A 23,780-nucleotide genomic window follows, 5' to 3' on the forward strand; every position below is an offset into this window, starting at 1 on the left:
AATTTTCAAATACTCTGTGAAAGGTTATCGAAAGGAGGATCGAATCGGTTGATGTGTTCGAGAATTATCGTGTTCTCCAGGCAGCCAACCAGACGGGCGAACATACCTAAGTCGACTCCAAATTTTCTGAAACAGATTTCTTCCAAACACACTTTGGCCCTAAAACCATTATTTCGATGAGGCACATTTTGACTAAAGGCTGAGAGTATAAAAAATTTAGATTGGGAATTGGCAATTGTGTTCATGGATTTTTGCTAAAATTCAGGGTTCCAGAATTTCATTTTAAAGATATTCAGGACTGATAAGACAGGAGGTTTCTTGGTTCGTGATCAATTTATGAGAAAATCCTGGATAGGAAACAAGAATTTCTATAAGAGAAGTCCGACGATTTGAAGCCAAAATAGTTTATTGACGGATGCCCAATTGGGCACCAGGATTTGTCATAACATACCCACGATTGGGTGCTAGAATTTCTTCATAAATATGACTCACTAATGCTGAGCAATAGCATTAGTTCTCTATCAAGAAAGCCACTATAGGCCTTCAGAAATTCTTTGTGATTAGATCTACGATTGGACACCAAAATATTTTGAGGGAATAACTTCAATGATAGTAACAGTAACAACGATTGGACACCTGAATTTCCGGAATTGAAAAAACTGACCATATTCGGACATTGCAGCGTGATAAAAGACAAAAAAAGAAGACACGTGTCTCGGCAATTTTCCTTTATTTATATAACTCCTAAATTATCCTGCAATTATTTAAAAAAATACTAGTGGATAACGCCATGATATCGATTTTGCATAAATCAATCAATTCACTACTAATCCCATTTTCCTTCCATAAATTACTCAATAAAATTGGAGTGGAAACAAAGCAAAGGTTAAGATATTTCTAAGGTTTTCCGATTGTATACTCTTTCTTTTGGTCTTACCGAAGTGATATCACTGAATTACACAACATTCACTGTAGTTGTGAGTTATTTAATAAATGATACACCCGAAAGTATATGCGACTATTAATATATCTATTGTTTGAACATATCTTAACTCTGATATGTTGTCAAAAAAGTTCTGAAAACAAGGGAAAATTGCCAAGTCTTACGTCATTTTAATAAAAAATTGGAATTAAAAATTATTTCATCAGTAATATAAGTATAAAATAAGGTTTATATCATTGCTAAATAAGAAATGTTTGCTAACATGAACTTTCAAAATTTTGGACAGGTGGGCCCCCCAGGTGGAAATCCTGGCTACGTCCCTGGTGTTGGATATTTACTATCATACCACATTACAACTTTTTCTAAGAGAAGCTAATACTTCCCTTAATTTTGAGATAGAAAATAATTGATAGTCAGCTTGAATTAAATGGCAAGTATTGCGTGAGCTATTATATGCCATTCTCTTTCAGGGATGGTCCGTGACAAGGCTCTCAAGTCACGGACCATCAACTCTCGAGCTATCCTTCATTGCAGGAAAGCTCTGCATGGTATACACAATAGGCCGGGGCGATTTGTATGGAAGGAAAGAAAAGCTTAATGAGCCCTACGCGTTTCTGATTCCTGGGATTGAACTGAGCAAAAATGTCCAGTAGACCATAGGTCTACGTTGAAAATCGAGCCTCTCGATTTTGACTTTAAGTTTTTTATCCACGTTTTTTGGACATTTTGGCATATAACGGCCAAACCATTGAGATTTTTGATCCAACACAAAGGCAAAAATTGTAGCCAAGACAGTAATTATAAAACTCTCTAATACATCGCAAAAGCATTGTAACGCTTTTTCAGGCAGTTTTGGCCTTGAGAAGGTGCAAACTTTTCGGAAAATATCGATAAATGGCACTGTGCTACAAAAGTTGACCCGAAAAATATTCAAGCTTTCTGATGCAAAATTCTATCGTGTTGGGATCCATGGACAATGGATATGCCTTTAGTTCGTTTGGGTCACCTCGTTTTATTTTTTTATAACGGTAAAAGAAGTGAAAATTTGAGTTTCTTATATTTTCAAATTTATACGGGCATATCTTCTTTTTCACAACGGATTTCTATTGATCCTTCTTCCTTTTAAAGAGGTGAATAATATCTTTCGAACAATTTATTATTTTTTTAAATCGGTTAACAAATGGCTTTCTTATAGTCGTTTAAGTCTGAAAAATACCACAAAAAACTATAACTGAATTTCTCACAATTTTCAAAACAAATATTTCATAGTCACGCTTTTCTTTTGGAAAGTCCCCAGCCAAAGCTGTGATATTCGTCATTATAACTAAAATCGCAAAAATGAAAATTTGGGTCTAATTTGCGACTATTGTGATATCTTCGTTGTTTGATCACCTACGAGAACCTACTTTACATCATTAGAAAGGTGATATTTTCTACTTTCATTGGTATACCCCATACAGAAGCTGAGATATTCGCTTTGGGAAAAAAACATTGTCTTTTTTTTCACATAAGTTTTTTGCCCATTCCGACCCCTAAATATTATCCGACCATCACCGAAATCAATAGGCTTCTTCCCCTCCATGACCCCCATCAACACCTAAAATTTCGTGACGGTCCGATCAAAATTGCGACCTGTAGCGTGATTACAAGATTTAGATGGACAGACGGACGGACGGACAGATATAGCCAGATCGACTCAGCTCGTCGAGACATTCATTTTGGTATATATAAGTATGGGTCTACGACCAGTGTTTCCAGGCGTTACAAACTTTTTGGCCAAAACCAACTTATACATAGTACTCTCCCCACTAGGCCGGGGCGATTTGAAAACCTTCATGGGCCCTTCGCGTTTCTTATTCCTTGGATTGATCTGAGCAAAAAAGTCCACTGGACCATATATCTACCGTGAAAATCGAGCCTCCCGATTTTGACTTTAAGTTTGTTATTGAAGTTTTTTGGATATTTTGGCATAAAAAAGCCAAGCCATTAAGATTTTCGATCCAACACAAGGACAAACATTGTAGGCAAGACAGTAATTAAAAACTCTCTTATACATCGCAAAAGCATTTGAACGCTCCTTCAGGCAGTTTTGGCCTTAAGAATGTGCAAACTTCGGAAAATGTCGATAAATGACATTGTGCTACAAAATTTGACCCGAAAAATATTCAAGTGTTCTGATGCAAAATTATATCGTGTTGGGATCCATGGACAACGACAATGCCCTTATTTCGTTTGGGTCACTTCTTTTTATTTTTTTATAACGGTAAAAGTAGTGAAAATCTGGGTTTCTTAAATTTTCAAATTTAAACGGACATATCTTCTTTTTTTCACAACAGATTTCTCGTGACCCTTCTTCCTTTTAAAGGGATGAATAATATCTTTAGAACAAGTTATTATTTGTTTAAATCGGTTAAAAAATGGCTATGTTATAGTGGTTTAAGTCTGAAAACCCCCACAAAAAAACTATAACTGAATTTCTCATAATTTTGAAAATAATTATTGCTTTTGCGATGTATTAGAGTGTTTTCAATTACTGTCTTGGCTACAATGTTTGCCTTTGTGTTGGATTGAAAATTTCAATGGTTTGGTTTGGCTGTTATATGCCAAAATATCCAAAAAACGTCAATAAAAAACTTAAAGACAAAATCGGGAGGTCCAGTGGATTTTTTTCTTCAGTTCAATCCCAGGAATCAGAAACGCGAAGGTCTCATTAAGGTTTTTTTTCCTTCCACACAAATCGCCCAACCCTACTCCCCACATAGTGGTGTAGGGTATAAATACAAAACGATTAATTTTTTGATACATTGGTGTTTACAGATGTACTAACATACCAAAAGGTGGACCTGTGTTTACAATATTAATGGAAAAGTTTCTTGACCTCTGGGGACCCTATTGCCAAATTAAAAATATAGATAAAATACCTGAAGTTGGGTGGTACCTTTATATGGTGGTTATTGCAAAAATTGGACCTATGTCCACAATTTTCAGTGGAGAATTTCTTGACCTCTGGGCACCCTAAGTTTCAATTAACAGCTAATTTAATCATAATTTTAAATACCTAAAATTGGGCTGTACCCTTATATGGGGGATATACCTAAGTCCATCTTCGAACTTGACTTGCCTGCAAACCAAAGACGCATCTGTTCAAAATTTTTTATTTCAATTTGTTTGGATGTAAGAGTAATAACCACAGATGCGTGGACATACATATATCGACTTAGAATTTTAACATGATCCAGAATAGAGTAATTTATAGGGTCGCAAGTGATTATATCAATGCTTTACAAACGGGGCAAATAAACAGGCCGGGGCTCTACCATAAATTATATTAAAGCCAGATTTTAGCAATTTTTTTAGAATCGGTAGGTAACATTCTATGCGGTTTATATCAAAACGTGGAACTATACCGACAATTATCTGCAGGAATGTTTTGTGCCACCAATGAAGATGTAATACCAAATTTCCGCCATTTTGGTGTATATACAGCGAGACTTAAACCTCCAAAATGTAGAAAATCGGGCTATATCGTTCTATGGGGGCTATATTAAGAGGCAGGTTGAGATTTCATATCCCCAACGAAAACTAAATGGGCAATATTTTTGAAAATTTAACATAGATGAAGCTAAGGTTTATCCTTTCATAACTCGCGAATTGTGATTGTATATTATACAAATTAAATGGTTTTAAATAAAATGAAATGTTTTTAGTCTTGGCAAAAAATATCTGCCTCAAAAGTTAATTTGCGTGGAAGCTGTGTCTGTATTTATGTTAACAAATGAATATAAATGGGTTGAAGTCAAGGAGTATTTTTTGTTTTCTCTCGATTTGTGATTAAACTCCTTGAAGCCAAGGAGTATTTTTTGTTTTCCCTCGATTTGTGATTAAACCACACTTTTCACGATTTTCCTGTCAAATTAAAAGTAGAAGCCAACTAAATAAGGATAATCTCACTAACGTATTTCTTTTCAAAATTTGATCTGCTTTTACCATTAAATGATGCTGAAGCCAGATGTATAGTTTTTTGGTTTTTAAAAAAATCATATATGGAATTGTAGAACTCGCGATTCTGAGTTATTTTATATATGTGTCGTGAATGTATCTTCATAGAAATCTGCATCCAAATGCGGAAATTTTGTGCGAACATTTTCCTAAAAATCACATTTTTCGGGCCTAATTTCTACAATTGTCATTCGATCTCCCCGTTCTTGATTGCACATTTTAGTTTTTTACGTTTCGGATCAAATAAATCATTCCCCGTGAAAATCCATCTACTAAAACATGAGTTACGAGAAATTCCAAGGTAGAAAATATTGCGTATTTTATCGCGTTTTATGCGGTTCATTTCCACTGCAATGAAAAAACTAGTGCAACATCTTGGTATAAGCGGAAACAGAGATTTTAAAACTTCACTGATAAGGAAGCCACATTAATTTTATCACAAAAATAGTGTGTGATGCTACATCCACGGTTCTTGATTGATCGCCTTGAAATAGAAAAATATCGATGTAGATTTTCATGGTGGACACTGAAATTATCCAAAATGGCTGAAATTTGGTATTTAGTTATCGTTGGGTGTATTAAACTTTCCACCTGAAATTTGTTGGTATAAGTTCACGCATTCATATAGCCCCCATAGAACGGTACCTCCCGATATTCGTTATTTTTAGGTTTTAGCTTCATTATCCCACCAAAATGGCTGAAATTTGGTATTTAGTTATCGTTGGGTGTATAGAACTTTCCACCTGAAATTTGTTGGTATAGGTTCTCGCCTTCATATAGCCCCCATAGAACGGTACCTCCCGATATTCGGTATTTTGAAGGTTTTAGCTTTATTATCTCATCAAAATGGTTGAAATTTGGTAATTAGTCTTCGTTGAGGATATAAAACGTTCCACCTGAAATTTGTTGGTATAGGTCCACGCCTTAATATAATCTCCATAGAACGGTACCTCCCGATATTCGGTATTTTGGAGGTTTTATCTTCATTATCCCACCAAAATGGCTGAAATTTGTTATTAGTTATCGTTGGGTGTATAGAACTTTCCACCTGAAATTTGTTGGTATAGGTTCTCGCCTTCATATAGACCCCATAGAACGGTACCTCCCGATATTCGGTATTTTGAAGGTTATAGCTTTATTATCCCATCAAAATGGTTGAATTTTGGTAATTAGTCTTCGTTGAGGATATAAAACGTTCCACCTAAACTTTGTTGGTATAGGTCCACGCTTTAATATAGTCTCCATAGAACGGTACCTACCGATATTCGGTATTGTGAAGGTTTTAGCATCATTATCCCACCAAAATGTCTGAAATTTGATATTTAGTTATCGTTGTGTGTATAGAACTTTCCACCTGAAATTTGTTCACGCCTTCATATAGACCCCATAGAACGGTACCTCCCGATATTCGGTATTTTGAAGGTTTAGCTTCATTATCCCACCAAAATGGTTGAAATTTGTTAATTAGTCTTAGTTGAGGATATAAAACGTTCCACCTGAAATTTGTTGGTATAGGTCCACACCTTCATATAGCCCCCATAGAACGATACCTCCCGATATTCGGTATTTTTATTTTCGGTATTTTGAATATGAACCCGAAATGGCTGAAATTTGGCATTTTGTCTTTGTTTCAGTTAACAAATTCTACTCCTCCCAGAAATAAGCCTTAAGTACGAGTTTATTGGTTCTTAACAAAAAAATATTCTTAACAACAAAATATGCTGATCGGTTTATTTGTTTTCGAGCTACAGCGGGTACCGCAAACCGCTTTAGTAAAAACAGTGTTTTGTAGGCGGCCATTTGTCAGGACACTGTGCAATATTTTTCAGCAAAAAAAAAAAAAAAAAATCCAGCAGTAGTTGATAGTATAATCCATCAGAAAATTTAATTTTTCGTGCTCAATAAGTGGCCATAACCCCTTAACTTTCAAATATTTTTTTTTTTATACTTTTTATGACCAAAAACGTAATTTTATTAAAGCCAAAGATTGAAATGTTGTCGTTTTCTGTCAACCATTTCCGTAAAATCTAATAGTTTTTACCAAATCAATCGATGAATGACCAGATTTTGATGTCTTTGTTAAGCCCACAGAAAATATACATGTGACATTCGAATTATTAGTTTTTGAGGTAGAGCAGGCACCGCAAAACGCTTTAATAAAAACAGGGTTTCGTAGACGGCCATTTGCACAAAGCTTCTCAATATTTTTCCACAAAAATTTCAGAAAGCAAATTTAGTTAAGCTCTTTCAGATGAAGGGAAAAATCATTTTAGGCTCTCGAAGAATTCAAAATTGTTGGCTTATATCCGTTCATGAATTACTTATAATATATCGTCTGCTCCGTCGGAAAAGGTCGTAAGTCCCTCTCAATAAATTTTTCAGGAGGAAGAAAAAACTTTCCAGCGCTTTCTGTATTAAAGATTTTATTATGGTGGTAAAGGCAGTATTTTTCGTTTTTATACCCTCAGCCTTTAGGCTAAGGAGGGTATATGGTAAATTTCAAATTTCCTTTACAATTCCATCGAAAAAAAATTAAAAAATTTTTTTACAAGCACATTCACGGTTTTTGGTACATGGGTTAAGAAAAAAAATCGTGGTTTCAAATCTGTTCGCGTTCACAAAATTGGATGCTGCGCCCAAAAGTTATGGGGTGTTTTATTCCCTTATAAAGAAAAAATATTTAAAAATTCCCTTGGTGTTGTAATACCAAAATGTATATATAAATCGGTAACAACATTTAATATCTATCCGTAGACGCCTAAATATTTGGTAAATTTATTTTCATTTTCGCGGAAAATCAAAAAATAATGAAGGAATCTTGGAGTAAATTTTATTATTCTAACTCAGAGTCCTTTAAAATCTCTAAAAAATAAATTAAAAATACGTACAGAATCTAGACAATGTCCAGAAAAATGTGAGACCAAAATTTTATAGATTAGGATTTTAAATTGCATATTGCAGATACATCAAAAGATAAAAGTTTATTGTTGGAAAATTATTTCAAGAATATATTTTTTGGCTTAATACGAAAAATTTGAGAAAAATTTTTGGGAGTTATTCTACTATTTCGCTAAATTTCCAAAAGAAACCTAAATTATTTTGCTAAAACCTCTTCAAGGAAAATAGTTTATCATCGTGAAAGTATATTTGCTTAGTGTGATAAGCAATAGAATTAGGAAATAAAGTGTGATATTGATACTACAATCAAAGAAAAAACATAAAAGTTAAAAACCGTATAACGCGCGAAATAGTTAAAATCGGTTGGGGCGCATGTGCTTTTCGCATATAGCGAGTGCATCTCTGTCAATATGTTTGCATTTTTCCATGTTTCATTCAGCGACCAAAGTGTGCCATCAGTTGCATCTTACTACACAAAAATGCTTCATGTGGGTAAAAATAACGCGATGTTCATATGATTATAAGGCGCATCTGATTTCAGTGACCCCCTGTTAAAAATACGTCAATAAGACAAATTTTATACAGATTCGTCAAGAACCGTGGATGTGCTACCTGATTCTATTTTTGATTAAATACGAATACTATTCCCGAATCTCTGTAATTTATGACACACCTTTTTGACAAATATTATAATCGCGTATAAAGGATTCCATTTATGTAAAAAATTTTAGGGGAAATCGCGGTTTAGTATGCGGATTAGCCAAAATAAAATTTTGCTTATTTTCCTATTTTCAGGGTATCTATATCAGCGGTTTTAGTGGATGGATTCGATCGCGGTAGGGCTCATTAAATCCGGCGCGAAAAAAAACTAAAATCACGCGGGGTTCAAGGGTACCAGAGTCACAGTTGTAAATTTTGAAGCCAAAAAATAGGTTTTTAAAGAAAATTTACGCACCAAAAATTCGACTTTGGACTCCTATTACTAGGGAGCTGTAAGGAGCACACTCACGAGATATACATCAAACGACGTGGAATCACGAGTCCTACAATCCAATAAATAGTTTAGGTCATTATCTGGTTGCGCCCTCCAATTATAAGAAAAATTCAAAAAACCCCGATTTCAAAACTTCAAAATGTCAGCATCGATTTAAGGGGGATGCACTGTATGTATTGAGAAGTCGTACATTAGTACCATGTTGCCTAAAGGGTATTCTTCAATTCCTTCTTTGAGCTCAGGTCTGAATTTTCCCTGGTTTGCCCAGAAATCAAGAAAAAACACAACAAAACTTGCTAACTTCAGCACAATTTTACCCATTTTTTTATATTACCACCAACACAGCTTCCACGTAATTTATTTATTATGGTCTATATTATGAAACCCCTGCTAAAACACTTCAATTAATATAAATATATTCATATTATATAAAATATTTTGACAGTTCGCGACTTATTAAATGGTAAACCTCAACTTCAACGATTGTAAAACATTTTTGAATATTACCATATACACTTTGATACGATGAAAATGTGCCTCATCGAAATAATGGTTTTAGACCCCAAGTATGTTTGTACGAAATGTGTTTCAGGCAATTTGGAGTCGATCTAGCCATGTCCGTCCGTCTGTCTGTCTGTCTGTCCTGCTGGCTGGAGCGCACGATAACTCTCGAACGGATGAACCGATTTGGTTCAAATTTTGGCTTTCGTAATATTTTGCCCAAACTTAGTTTAAGTTCGAAGATGAGCTACATCGGTCCACTCCTTCCGGTACCTCCCCCACAAAAGTTCGAAAATGTTCGGAAAATTTGAATGTACGATAACTCGTGAAGGGAGTAACCGATTTGGTCCATACTTTGCAAATCGTGAAATGTCTACCAGACTTAGATGTGAGTCGAATATGGACTCAATCGGTCCACTCCTTCTGGTACCTCCCACACAAAATTTCGGATAAGTTTAGTTTAGGACCTTCCCTCGAATCGCTTTGATTTTTGTTTTAGCAATATGTATTCAGCGCCCACTACACGACGGTAAAAGTTTCATCAGGGGCAAGTCCATACTTACTGAGAAAATAGCCTGAAAGTTGCAAAAAAAAACCCTATGACACCGTGTGAGGTGTTTGGAGCGCAAGATAACTCTCAAACGGATCTGCCAATTCGGTCCAAAATTTGGCCTTAGTAATATTTTGTCCAAACATAGTTTAAGTTCGAAGATAAGCCATATCGGTCTACTCCTTCAGGTACCTCCCCCACAAAAGTTCAATAATGTTCGGAAAAATTGTTCGTACGGTAACTCCTGAAGGGAGTGGCCGAACTGGTCCATACTTCACACATCCTAATATATCTACCAGATATAGATCAGGTTAAAATATGGACTATATTTGTCCACTCATCCGGTACCTCCCACACAAAATTTCGGATAAGTCCACTTTAAGACCTGCTATCGAATCACTTTGATTTTTGTTGAAGCAACTTGCATTCGCTGCCTCCATTACGATGGTAAAAGTTTTTTCAGGGGCAAGTCCATACTTCTTGAGCAAACACCCCGAAGGGTGTAAAAACCCCCTTATGGTCAATCCATTCCTTTAAGTATCTCCTCTGCAAATCTTTTGATCTTTAATCCTAATCAACATTTTTGTCGGTTCATACGCCCAAAATTTGTAAAACCGCCTAAATACATACATTTTTTGGGAAAAAATTGTTTCAATATTCACAGGCTGAGGGTATATCTCTGTCGGCAAAGCCGACTGATACTATTTTACTTGTTTTATTCCGTTTCAATACCTGTACTTTGTTTGATAAAATTCCGTCGCGTTTGGGAGATAACTGGATGTCTTTGGACTTACGACCTTTTGTATTTTTGTAGGGACTTACGACCTTTTCCTACAATTTACGGACGTTTTTAAAATAAAATATTTATACTTTACGAAACAATGTGGAAAGGGTATTATAAGTTTGTTTTGTTCAATATTCGTGTAACATCGCGAAGTATTCGTCGTAGACCCCCTCCCCTTGCCATTTTTTCATATCTTGACGAGATAAAGCGATCTAGCTATGTGTGTCCGTCCATCCATTAACAATTGTAATAAAACTCCAGGCCTCAATTTTGGATGAATAAAACGAAATTTTGTGGAGAGTTCGGGTTCCGACCAGAAGTGACCCCATTAGATGTTAGTTATGATCGAAAGGTGTGAAATGGACCAAACCCACAATTTTACCCGACCTTGTAGCTGTCCTGTAGATCGCAGTAATATTCCGATCGGAGCGAAATTTTAACAATGATTTGAGTTTGAGACAAAGAATAAGCTTGCAATTTAACATGGTGATCAGATAATTATTAGCGGGTTTAATGGACCAAAACTTTTGGGTGAAATCTTATATATAAAAGACAATGTGTGTATGTTTGTATGTTCCGCATTGACTCAAAAACGGCTGAACCGATTTTTTTTTCAATTTCAGAGAATATACAAGGAACAACCGAGATGAAAATAGGCTTTATATTTTTTTGAATTTCGGAAGGGGCGGGGGCAGGCCCTATTTTTTACAAAACGCTTTTTTGCGAAAGTTATGAGAATATCGGTCAGAAAATTAATTTTCGAGGAAACGGTTGTTGAATCTCCGACCCTAAGTACTTATTCCATGTAATTTTCAGATTATGCACAGGGATGTCCCTTAGTGAAAGTAGGCTATATATTTTGTTGAATTTCGTAGGAGCGGGTTCCACCTGTGCCTTATTTTTTAAATGCGCTATATATATAAATCTTACGAACGATTTTGTTTCCCCAATCCTGGGTACATATTTTGGCAATAAGACCCGACCAGAGTACAATTCTAAGTCGGTATAACCATGACGTCTGTCCGTCTTTTGAAATTAAGATACAGCTCGCAATTTTTAAGATAGAACTTCGTGATTCGGTATAGAAGTTTCTATTACATCTAAGATATTTGGTATTGACGCCTTTATATAGCCCCCATAGAACGGTACCTCCCGATTTCCGGTATTTTGAAGGTGTGGCCTCAATATTCCTCCGAAATGGCTGAAATTTGCTATTTATTCTTCGTTTCGGGTATAAATTTGTCTTTATAGGTCCATAAATTTGTCTATATAGGTCCACGCCTTCATATAGCCCAATAGAACGGTGCCTCCCGAATTTCGGTATTTTGAAGGTTAGCCACATTGTTTTACCGAATTTGCTGAAATTTAGTATTTAGTCTACTTCATAAACAAAAAGAAACTAATTGAAGTAAAATTCAATACAACTCATGGTGGAGGGTATAACAAGTTCAGCCTGGCCGAATTTAACGACGTTCTTACTAGTTATTGATATTCACTTGCATATCCCAACTAATTTGCGGTGCAAAACTGTTTCATGGGCCAGCAACGTGGACCGGTTAGGCTAATATTATTATAAAACATGACATGTTGTACTTACGACCTTGTATTTTTGCCTTACGACCTTTTCCTTCAATTAAATTTCATGATTAATTCCGTTAATGTACGTGGTTTCTTAGCTACATTGTAATCCCAAATAGTGTTCTTTTTGTCTTCCCAAGTATTTCTGCCCCAACTCACTGCATCTTTTGTTTTTGTCTCCAAACCATGTAGAATCTGTAGAAGTTTATCATCAGAGCTTTCAGAATCACCGTGAAAACCATAGGGAACTAGACCCATGACACCATCGTCTAATTCCATTCCAAATTCATACTGCTCTCTGTTAGCAAAAACCATGTTTAATAAAAACAATAGTTTAATAACATTTCAATCAATTATTATTTTAGAATCATTTAATAACATAAACATTGCAATTACCCGTCCGTTAGAAGGTATTACTTTATTGAATTCAGAATACAAACTAATCACGTTATGTGAATAAATGTCCCTAGAGAAACCACAAATTACAAGTTGATAAAGTTAAGTAAGATATACGACAGTAAAAACAGTAAAAATTTTGATTTGCTTACAAATTTTTCAATATATGAAGTATTTGAACAGATACAGCATCCCAATTTGTATCAATGAAAGGCCAGAAGTCCATCTTTCATAATCAGTTCGCTTATAGGGGAAAATAGATTTCAAATGTAAATTTTCGTTGCAATATTGAATTTATCACATTTTTGTTCAAAAGTTTGGTCCGCAGGCTCCGCCAAATATCATCCGATTATCAGTAGGCTAGTTCTTTACATTGTACCCCAACCATGGATGACGTTAAACATTATATCTGAACTACATTAGCTGTAGTATTCTTTTAAAGTATACATTTTCCTGTGGACTTACGACCTTTTCGTACTCAAATTTGTACGTTTTGTGGACTTACGACCTTTTCCGACAAGGGCAAAACATATAGAAAAACGCGACATACTACCATTTTCTTTGTATCATACGACGTGTTTTGACTTGTACTATCATCCTGTAACAAAAACGCGATTTCCAAAAAAGTGGACTTACGACCTTTTCCGACGGAGCAGACGATATATAACATAGTCTTGTGCCAGACTATGAACATTTTCAAGATATTGTTTGAGCTTATCGGTAAGAAGGGAGAAATGGATCCCCTTCAACTCCCCTCTCTCCAAAAATTTAAAAAATTTTCATGTTATATTTTCAATGTCTGGCACATGAGATATTTTCTCACGAAGAAAAGTTCCTCCCAGAATATTCTCGGGCTTGTATTTTGTTGCTGTTTTCCAATGTAAGATACAGTAGAAACAATATAGATATGGATTTTACCTCATATTTATCTTATGAAGTTAAGTATTATATCAGGAAAAATGTCTAAAATTGTCTTTTTCATTTCAAAAAAATCAAAAAAAATTGTTGATACTACATCAATGATTTTTGGTACATAGATTAAGAAAAAAATCAGCATTCCAAATCTGTTTTCGTTACTAACTTTGATCGTTGCGCGCAAAAGATATGACTGTTTTAATTATGATAATTAGAAAAAATTCTAAAAAAATCGCGGCTTAATATTGTTAGCTGTTATATCCTATTATCGTTAACTGAATTCGTAACCTTTGCGATGATGAAAAAAATAATCGCAAAGTCTCAATGTATTCGCGAAAACTCAAATTTGTTAAATAATTTCACGTATTTACAAACATATTTTTGAAACAATAGCGCTCATACTTACGCAAAATATATAAAAAAAATTATAACAGCATCCAGACATTTTGAGGAGTAAAATGAAACCTAAGTTGTGAAGGTTGGAGCTATAGTATTCAAGTTATTTGCAAAAATACGAAGAAAATATTACGAAAAAATTAAAATCATATTATTCTAATTTTATTTTTTTATGGTTTTCTAGGAAAAGTTGGAGAAAAAATGTTTGAGTTCTTCTGCATTTTCGTCAAAATTTCACGCAATAATGATGATATTTCGTTGTAACAAATTTTTCGCTTATAGTTTTCCTATTGGATAATATTATTAGAACCTTATATCAAATTACAAGGAATTCCAATGGTGGCATAACGTTAAAATAATGTTATATTGAATATTACAACATTTGAGATGCATATAAACCGCGCAATTATGAAAATGACATGATGCGCATCCGATTTTCCAACACAGCGAATCAATCCCTCTTATTTGATGTACAGTTTGTCAAATTCTATTTGGCGACCACGATGTAGCATCTGCTGCATATTAGGGTGCAAAACACAGTAAAATGGTCATAATTTCCGCGAAGTTCATTTACATTTTATGCGCATCCGATTTCAATAATCACCATTAAAAAATACATCATTCTATGCCGTTTCAATGTGATCCATCAAGAACCGTGGATGTAGCATCGCACTCAATTTTTAGAAAAAATCTATTATATCTCTGGATTTACGAGAGTTTTTAAATATCTGTTTTCGCGCAGTTTAAACACGCGTATCGATCTATTTATTTGAGTAGAACTGACACATCCAAAACGCGTTTTATTATGCGATATTTTCAAAAAAATTTTTTGCAAATTTTCGAAATTTGAGGGGTATCATATCCGCCGATCTAGTGGGTGGATTTTTACGCGTCGTGGCTTGTTAGATTCAGAACGTAAAAAAACTAAATTTACGCGGGTTTCCACGGAAATCGATTGACGTTTGTAAATTTTAAACCCAAAAAATAGGTTTTTGAGAAAAGTTTACGCACAAAAAATTCGTGTTTGGGCGCAGATTACTGTGATCCTGTGAGGGCTACACCCTCATGTTATACATTAAAAAATGCGAAATCGCGAGTTCTATAATCAAATAATAAGCTTTCAGGGAAATCCAGCTGCGCGTCCCGATTAGAGCAAAAATTCAAAGAACCCCATTTTTCTGGTTTCAAAATGTCAGCATCCGTTTGAGGTAGATACAGTGGATATATTAAAAAATCATACATTAGAAACTTCAACTCTGAAGTGTACTCTTTAACTTCTCCTTTGAGCATTAAGCTCTACATTGTGTTGTAAAACCACTAATTGGAAAATAACATAATGAAACTCGTTTAATTCAGCTATTTTTTCCGATTTTTTTACATTAGTACGACCACAGCTTCCGCTCAAATTATTATTTTAAGAAACCCCTCGGTGAATCGGGCTAAAACAGTTTATTTTACCGAAATGCGGTCAAAAGTTATGGTATAGTAAAACTGATCGCGAGTTACAATACCCCATACCTCAGTTTCAACATAAGTTAATTTTCTACAAAAAGCTTGATATTCGAACGGATGTCCTTTATACAGAATATGTTAGGAAAAACCAATGGATTAGCCTATATGGGCCCAAATATACGAAAAAGTTTATTAGGTTTTAGCAGTACAGGAATTTACACTCGGAGTCGACACGGAGTCGGAGTCGTGAAAAAAATTGGTCTGGATTCGGAGTCGACCCAAAAATACCTGGACTCCGAAACCCTGCTTTAAACATCGTAATAATTCTACCAGATATATAAAAGGTTAGAATATTGACTATATCGGTACCTCCAACATAAAATTTCAAAAGTACAGTTTAAGGACATGCACCGGATAGTTTGTAATTTTTTTGCAGCATATTGTCCTCGCGGCTCATTTTACGACAGTATAATTTTTTTGAGAGTAAGTCCATACATTCTGAGATAATTACCCTAAAGCTATGAAAATACAATACATAGTGGGTTTGTTTCTTTGCATTATGTCATAGACTGACGGTATATTTAGGTTAAAAAATTCAATCAAAACGTCAAAATAGCTGAAATCGGGAAGTAAAGTTATATGGGGACTATTGCAAGACGTGGATCAATGCGTACTAGGAACCTCAGATGTCAAATTCCAGGTAGTTCGGTCAAAAAATTTAGCTAAAAACTTAAAAATACCTGAAATCGGACTGCACCCTTATATGGGGGCTATTACAAAACGCGAAACTATGCAAACAATTTTGTGACCACTGAAAATCTGAAATGTCAAATTACATATAGTTCGGTCAAAAATATAGCAAAAACTTCAAAATACCTAAAATCGGGTAGTACCTACATACACTCCGTTTCAAATTGCTTTTTGTTACTTCATTTTAGTCGATATCCGTGGAATAACCTCCGGAATGTTTATATATCTTGGTTTGTAATCTTATGAAGTATCTTTCAACAAAAAGTTTGGCTTCGATAACGCACCGTTATAATTTTTTTAACTTTCTTTCAAAAATCCGAACATTTGTACGGTTTAAAGTTCGGAATAACACATTCTTTAATAACTTGAGCAAAAATGCAAATTTTGAATGCTTTTGTTACGATTCCTTAAAATTGGAGTAAATAAAAGCTATTTTAAGTTTAAAACGCTAAAATTGGTCGAACTATGACTTTAATACCGGTAAAATAAGACCTTAATTGTCTATAATACGTTACAAATTTGGCATAAGTTGGCAGTTTCTTGTCAGATTTATAAAGATTTAATGAAAAAGGAATGATGGAAGACAAATGGTGCAAAATAAACTAGAGCTACTACTGAAATTTGGGTAATGAAGTAACAAAAAGCAATTTAAAATGTGCTATTGACATGAAACGGAGTGTATGTATATGTTGGGCCATCTTCGAATATGACCTCCCCCCATACTTTGATGGGGGGTATAAAAATGGAATTATAAATAATGCACTTGGTTGTTGGGTTTTTCTTGTAATGTTGAAATCAAACCTCTACAATACGAACCTTTTAATATTTTTGAGAAGTTTACCCTGTGCTCGTAAAGAATCCGTTCATAGATTGATAGATCATAGTCCTTAAAACATTTCGTCGGTGTCATGCTTAAGTGTTCCATACGCCATTTTTGACTTTTTGAGATACACATGGTTTCTAGGGTTTTCCGGTATGCTCTTTCTGAATTTCTAGTCGGCTGTCTCCTATCTGCTCTAGTTTACGAGATATCCACACCTAGACGGGAAAGTATAAACTTTTTTCTGTTATGAAATTAATATTTTATAAATTTACAAGTTTAAAAACACATTTCAAAAATCAGAATTTTAATTTTCGTATTAGGAGTATTTAAGCTATTGAGGCAAAGATGGAAATTTTTTTTGTCACTTTGTTCCATGTGATTTACAATATTTCACATTTGTGTCATAAGTGCGGTTATGGAACAAATCGACAAAATTTTTTTTTTTAAATCTCTATAACTTTTATATTCCAATACACATTCCTCTAAATTTTTGCAATTATGTTCTATATACTATTATTAATATTTCAAGTCAAAAATATAAATATTTGCTTTAGCCAGCTCCACGCAGTTGTGACGCAAAACATTAAAATGCGATTATCTCAAAACAGGCAAATGGCGTATGGAACACTTAAGCATGACACCGACGATTTGTGAAGATAGTCAACATTACGAAGGTTTGCTTCGTTTCTATAAACTTCAACCATAGTACGGAGGATATATTACGTTTGTTTTGTTTACCACTGTAGCAGGCATGTCAAGTTCGATGATCGGTAAAATTACTGACATTAGACCACTTTTTGGTATAGCGCCCTATAACGCTAACCCCGATGTTACTTATCTTGATGGCTTTCGTTAGTATTCCAACGGATTCGTATTTCATGTTCTAATAAGATTTGAATCCTCAGGAAAAATTTTCGATATTGTACCACGTGTTGACATAGCACCCATGTAACGCTATGCCACGCGTTTACGCTCTTTGATTGTTTTAGCAACGTTTTCCAATCGATTTGGTTACCAGGATTTCCAATATTTTTTAATGTTCTACCGCTTTTACTATAAATTGAAAATTTGCATATTAAACGATTACGAAACTTGTTTTGGTTATGCCTTATACTTCGTATTCACTGTTCTGTTCGGTCACAGTGCTTATATCCAGTTGGGATGAAAAAGAGGCCAAGATAACTCCTTCACCTTGCCATGTTAAAGGTGACAGAACGGTTCTAAATTTATACCAACCTCGTAGACATTTATCTTGAATTTTTAAACAGAACTTCTCCAAAAATATTGCCAAACTCCACTTGAATCTAACGTATGACTATGTAAACATTTCTGCCACATCTTTGCCTATGCCAACAACAGTAAAAGTAGAACTTTTTGTGTAATGGCAAATGTTTCTTTTCTTTATGGTTTTCCTATCGAGCCAGAAAGTGATGGAATGTTTGCCTTTGTCATTGTGTTTGAATCTATGTCTGCCATGGCGTCTGTGGCATCGCAAGTTCTTTAACATTTGGCTTTCGGAACAAAATGAAAGTAAAGTGTATTGAACGAGAAAATAGCAAAGGGAATTTAATCAATATTAAAGTGACATTATTGGGTAAACAAATGAAAGGTTCGTTTTTTTGCTTTTAGCATCACTTTTTAGAGCCATGTGTGTGCACACATAAGTACTTGTGTATGTGTGGGAGTTAAGGAATTTAATAAATCGTGTCAAGGGATTGTTTTCACTGCGACATGGTGCGTCTAAAAGCTTTCATCAAATGGGAAAAGAGGAGGATAATCTTAAAAGAAAAATATTTAGGCTAGCTGTGAATAATTTATTAAAAGAAGTGTATTGTGTCTAGCAGGGCATGAATATTTTTGCTCTTTCGTAAAATTCCCGTAAAACATGTTTCATCATTTGAAATAAATATATAGTAATTGATGAAAACATACCAAAGTCGTCAATAAAAGGAAGGAAGCAAAAGCAAAATTAAAAATGTTGAGACTATGTTAAGTCCGGATATTATACTAATATAGCGCACACATCAATAAGGACATATCCCAAAAAGAACATTAAATACAATTAGCATCCAATAATAATCCTTAAGAACTTAAAATGTTATGATTTCATTCCTCCACATATTGGAAAATTATGAACTTGTCGTCTTTCCTCTTAAGTTCTTGTTCTTACCCCTGAGAGCACTGATTATCAAATGAGGAGTTCTTAACAATTTATGGAACGCGTCTACGAAGACATAGGTCTGTATGTCATCTAGGGACTGAGCTATGGATGCCTAAATCTTTATAAATAAAAATGAAATGTCTTTCGTTGCATCAGTTGAGAACGGCTGGACCGATTTGAACCAATGGTAGTTGTGCCTCCAACTTATGTACTTATTTGGTACTTTTTTAAATATGATATATCTACAAAACTACTGAATCGATTTTCCTGAAAATTTCAGGGATATACACGGATGTCGCCGGGTGAAAACAAGATGCATTTTTTGTTGAATTTCGAAGAGACTGGTTATCGTCCCAATGTCATATTAAAACGCTATAAATTTATAAATAAAAATCAAATGTCGTTCGTTGGTAATTGCATCAGTTGAGCAAGGCTGACACCATTTGGATATTTTTTTTTTAATGTTCGTCATAGCTCAACTTAGAGTTTTATGGAAAGAAAACGCGAAACCGGATCTGCTACTTATTACGAATATAGAAGAACGAATAAAAATTAGTTACAACAATTAAGGACGGCGTTAAGTTCGGCCGGGCCGAACTTGTTATACACACCACCACGAATCTTAACTGATAAAAAACACTCCCTTTAAAACAGTCATCATGTGACGTCGTTGTTGTTCTTTCCAAAATGTGGACCTATACTGTCTAATTTTTTTGCAATGGATGTTTTGTACCTTTAGCGAAGACTAAATACCAAATTTAAGTTATTCCGGTTCAATAATGTGGCTAAAACTTTCGAAACAGCGAAAATCGGAGGATACCGTTCCATGGGGGCTATATCAAAACGTGGGCCGGAATGAAGACTACCAAATTTAAACCATTTCGGTGGCCTATTGGTGCCAAAATCTTCAAAATACCGAACATTTGGAGGGGCTATATGAAGACGTGGAGCAATATCGACAAATTTCAGGTGGATAGTTTTATACTTCCAACGAAGACTAAATTCTAAATGTTAGCCGTTTCGGCGGGATATTGAGGCCACTAACGTCAAAACACATACCGAAAATCGGAAGGTATGACGACCTATACCGACAAATTTCAGGTGGAATGTTTAATACCCGCAACGAAGAATAAATACCAAATTTCAGCCATTTCGGTGGGTAATTGAGGCCACAACCTTCAAAATACCGAAAATCAGGAGGTACCGTTCTATGGGGGCTATATGAAAACGTAGACCTATACCGACAAATTTCAGGTGAAAAGTTGTGTACCCTCAACTAACACTAAATACCAAATTTCAGCCATTTGGGTGAGAAATTGAGGCCACAACCTTCGAAATACCGAAAATCAGGAGGTACCGTTCTATGGGGGCTATATGAAGACGTGGACCTATATCGACAAATTTCAGGTGGAAAGTTTTACATCCCCAGCGAAGACCAAATACCAAATTTCAGCCATTTGGGTGAGAAATTGAGGCCACAACCTTCGAAATACCGAAAATCAGGAGGTACCGTTCTATGGAAGCTGTATGAATTTTCAGGTGGAATGTTTTATACCCCCAACGAAGACTAAATACCAAATTTTAGCCATTTCGGCGAATGTTGTGTAGCTACAACATTTAAAATACCAAAAAAGGTGAGGTACTGTTCTATGGGGGCTATATCAAAGCGTCGACCTATACCGACAAATTTCAGTTGGAAAGTTTTACATCCCCAATGAAGACTAAATACCAAATTTCAGTCATTTCGATGAGAAATTTAGGCCACAACCTTCACGAGGTACTCTTCTATGGGGGCTATATGAAAACGTAGACCTATACCGACAAATTTCAGGTGGAAAGTTGTGTACCCTCAACTAACACTAAATACCAAATTTCAGCCATCTACTGAAAATCGGAGGGTACCGTTCTATGGGGGCTATATAAAGACTTGGACTTTACTGACAAATTTCAGGTGGAAAGTTTTGTACCTCAGCGAGGACTAAAAACCAATTTTCTGCCAGTTTGGTGGGATATTGAGGCCACAACTTTCAAAATACCGAAAATCGATATAGCCCATTTTCAATACCAAACATCCTAGGAGTAATGGAAACTTCCATATCAAATTCCAGTGCTCTATCTTAAAAATTGCGAGCTGTATCTTGATTTCAACAGACGAACGGACGGACGGACGGGCAGAGGGACATGGTTAAATCGACTTAGAATTTTATGCTGATCAAGAATATGTATAGTTTATAGGGTCTCCGACGCATATTGCAATGTGTGACAAACGGAATGACAAATTTAATTAACCCTGCAATGCAGGGACGTACGCAAGGGTACAGTCCGATAAAATTTTTGAGCTTCTTTAAAAATTTATTAAGTTTTTCTTTTAAATTATTTTTTATTTTTGGATATTTCAAATTAAAACTGATATTGTTCTGAAGGTTCTGTACGGAAAATGTACTTTATTAACAAGTTGTCTAAGAAAAATTCGAAACTTTTTTATTTGAATACACTTTTGAATAAAACTTTCAGTAAAATCTGAATAAATTGTTTTACTGTCTTAATCAAAATTTTGTATTGCTATTTTAGATAATGTTTCTAAATAGTACAAGAAAATAATGGATAAATATTTATTGTTGTACGTCATAAAGTGTTAATATCTACTATAAGTAGCAGACCCACCTGAATTTGTTCCTATCATTAACCAAGTTGTAGCTGAATACAACCGTAAGCGAAATTAATGCGAACATTGGTTATGAGTCTCTGATGTAATTTGTATTTGAAATAATGGTCTTAGATTTCTCATATGTCTTCGTCCCTCTGGCTCGAGCGCATGATAACTCTCGAACGGATCATCCGATTTGGTCAAAATTTGGCCAAAACCGACGAAAGTAGTTTATGTAAGAAGCATTTCGAAGCAAATGGTAGCCTGTTTCTTCGGTAAAACTAACAAAGTGGCGACTATACGGCTTGAGAAATTTATGACGGTTAATTCTGATTGGCACACTACAATTTTTTTGCCTGAAGTATCCTGAGAATTTCGAAAAATTTCGAAGAAGACGAATCATTCTGAATTACAATACGAGCTCTCACACATCGATTCAAACCAGTACTTGTTTAACAGGACAAAATGTAGAATTGATGAGTTATTCGCCGTACAGCCCTGATTGGGGATCCAATGACTTCATTTGATTCCAGCACTTCAAGAAAAAAAGAGGAGATCAACGATTTTCGTCCCCAGAAGATGCTGTAAAAGCTTTCAAAAACAATATTTTGGAGGTGTCTCAATCGAAGTGGAAAAAGTGATTCAACAATTGGTTTGAGTGCATGAAAAAGTGTATGAGGAATCATGCTGGACACTACTTAAGAAAACAATACAACTATCTTATGGTAAATATTAGCGTTTTCATTGTTAGGACAGATAGTTATCGTGCAGCCTCGTATCCGATTTCACCAAAACGTTGAACATCCTTAAATTACTTCCAAAAGTGCAAGTTAGGGGCTGTTCGAGGATCCATTGGATATTTTGACCAATAGAATATCGCTGTAAACAAGACCGCAATTGTTTACGGCGATATTCTATTTTTCGTGGGTAAGTCCATGCGTCCTGATATAATGGTCCAAAACTCTAACTAAAATAACGACATGTCACGATAACTATCAGAAGGAATGACTTCCAAAATTAGCTCCACTTCCGAAATGGACTATATAGATACATTTTTTCTTTTGTTAAAGTCACAGTTTTGAGCTCAACATAACCATTTATTCACAACGCCCAGCATCGTGATCTGATATCGAAACATTTTGGGGTATATAACTCCAAATGATTCGATATTTTTGTCGGAATGTTTATACATCCAAAAAAGACCAAAGGAAATGAAATTCTAAAACTCCCTACAAAATTTGTTAGGAAAAAGATTTTGGTTATGTAGACCGTATTCGAATTGTCTATAGATAAAAGTCTCAACTGACACAGGCTGGGGGTATATCTTTGTCGGTAAAGCCGACTAATACTTTTTTCTTGTTTTCCAGAAAGCAAAAGTTATGAATTTTCATAAGTTTGCCAGAAGTTAATCTTTGGGCATAGTCCTTGGAATGTTTTTAAAATCATAGAGTCCACAAACATCTTTTCGTATAATAAGGACAGAGTTTTTTAGACATAACTTATTTAGTCAGGACTTTGCTAAAATTTTTCCGAGCTTTTTTCAGAGATATTTTTTCGACCATGTTCTTGCAAAGACCAAATATGGGTTTCGTAGTATCAAACAGTACTGCGAGTAGGATTCGTAGTCTATGAGTCGTAGTTTTTATCTCCCGACTCCTGATCAAAATTGTTCTTTCCTTCTTAATGGAATTTTCTGAAATTTTTAGTTAACTTGCACGGACTCTGTCATTTCTGGTAAAATAGTAAAGTTTTGGTGCTTTTATAACATAAACGAATATTATTGACTTACAATAGCTGGATATAGAGCCAGTTTTGAAAAAAAGAGCCGTAGGCATTTTTTGTTTGGAAATATTTGATACAAGTCCAATCTGCACTCACGGATTCCAGTTATTTTTCTTTTTGGAGGTATTTATTTCAATTAATTAATTAAATTCTTTCTATCAGAACCAGTCAAAAATGTGTTCAATTGAAAACTTAAATAGGTAAAACAAGT

General features: G+C 34.9%; 1 protein-coding gene across 2 annotated transcripts in view; it reads right to left on the reverse strand.

The window, feature by feature from the left end:
- The window catches only part of ppk24 (pickpocket 24), a 396,134-nt gene that overhangs the window by 159,812 nt on the left and 212,542 nt on the right, over window positions 1-23,780 (reverse strand). Inside the window, exon 2 of one of the 2 annotated variants that reach the window (XM_073959182.1) lies at window positions 16,973-17,194. The exons of the other annotated variant lie outside the window; for it this stretch is intronic. The gene's annotated coding sequence lies outside the window, so the exon portion shown is untranslated. The remainder of the gene's footprint in view (window positions 1-16,972; window positions 17,195-23,780) is intronic. 2 annotated transcript variants of the gene reach the window in all.

Source organism: Musca autumnalis, unplaced genomic scaffold (assembly GCF_047663935.1).
Source record: "Musca autumnalis isolate F117 unplaced genomic scaffold, ASM4766393v1 scaffold_1, whole genome shotgun sequence".
Taxonomy (NCBI): domain Eukaryota; kingdom Metazoa; phylum Arthropoda; class Insecta; order Diptera; family Muscidae; genus Musca; species Musca autumnalis.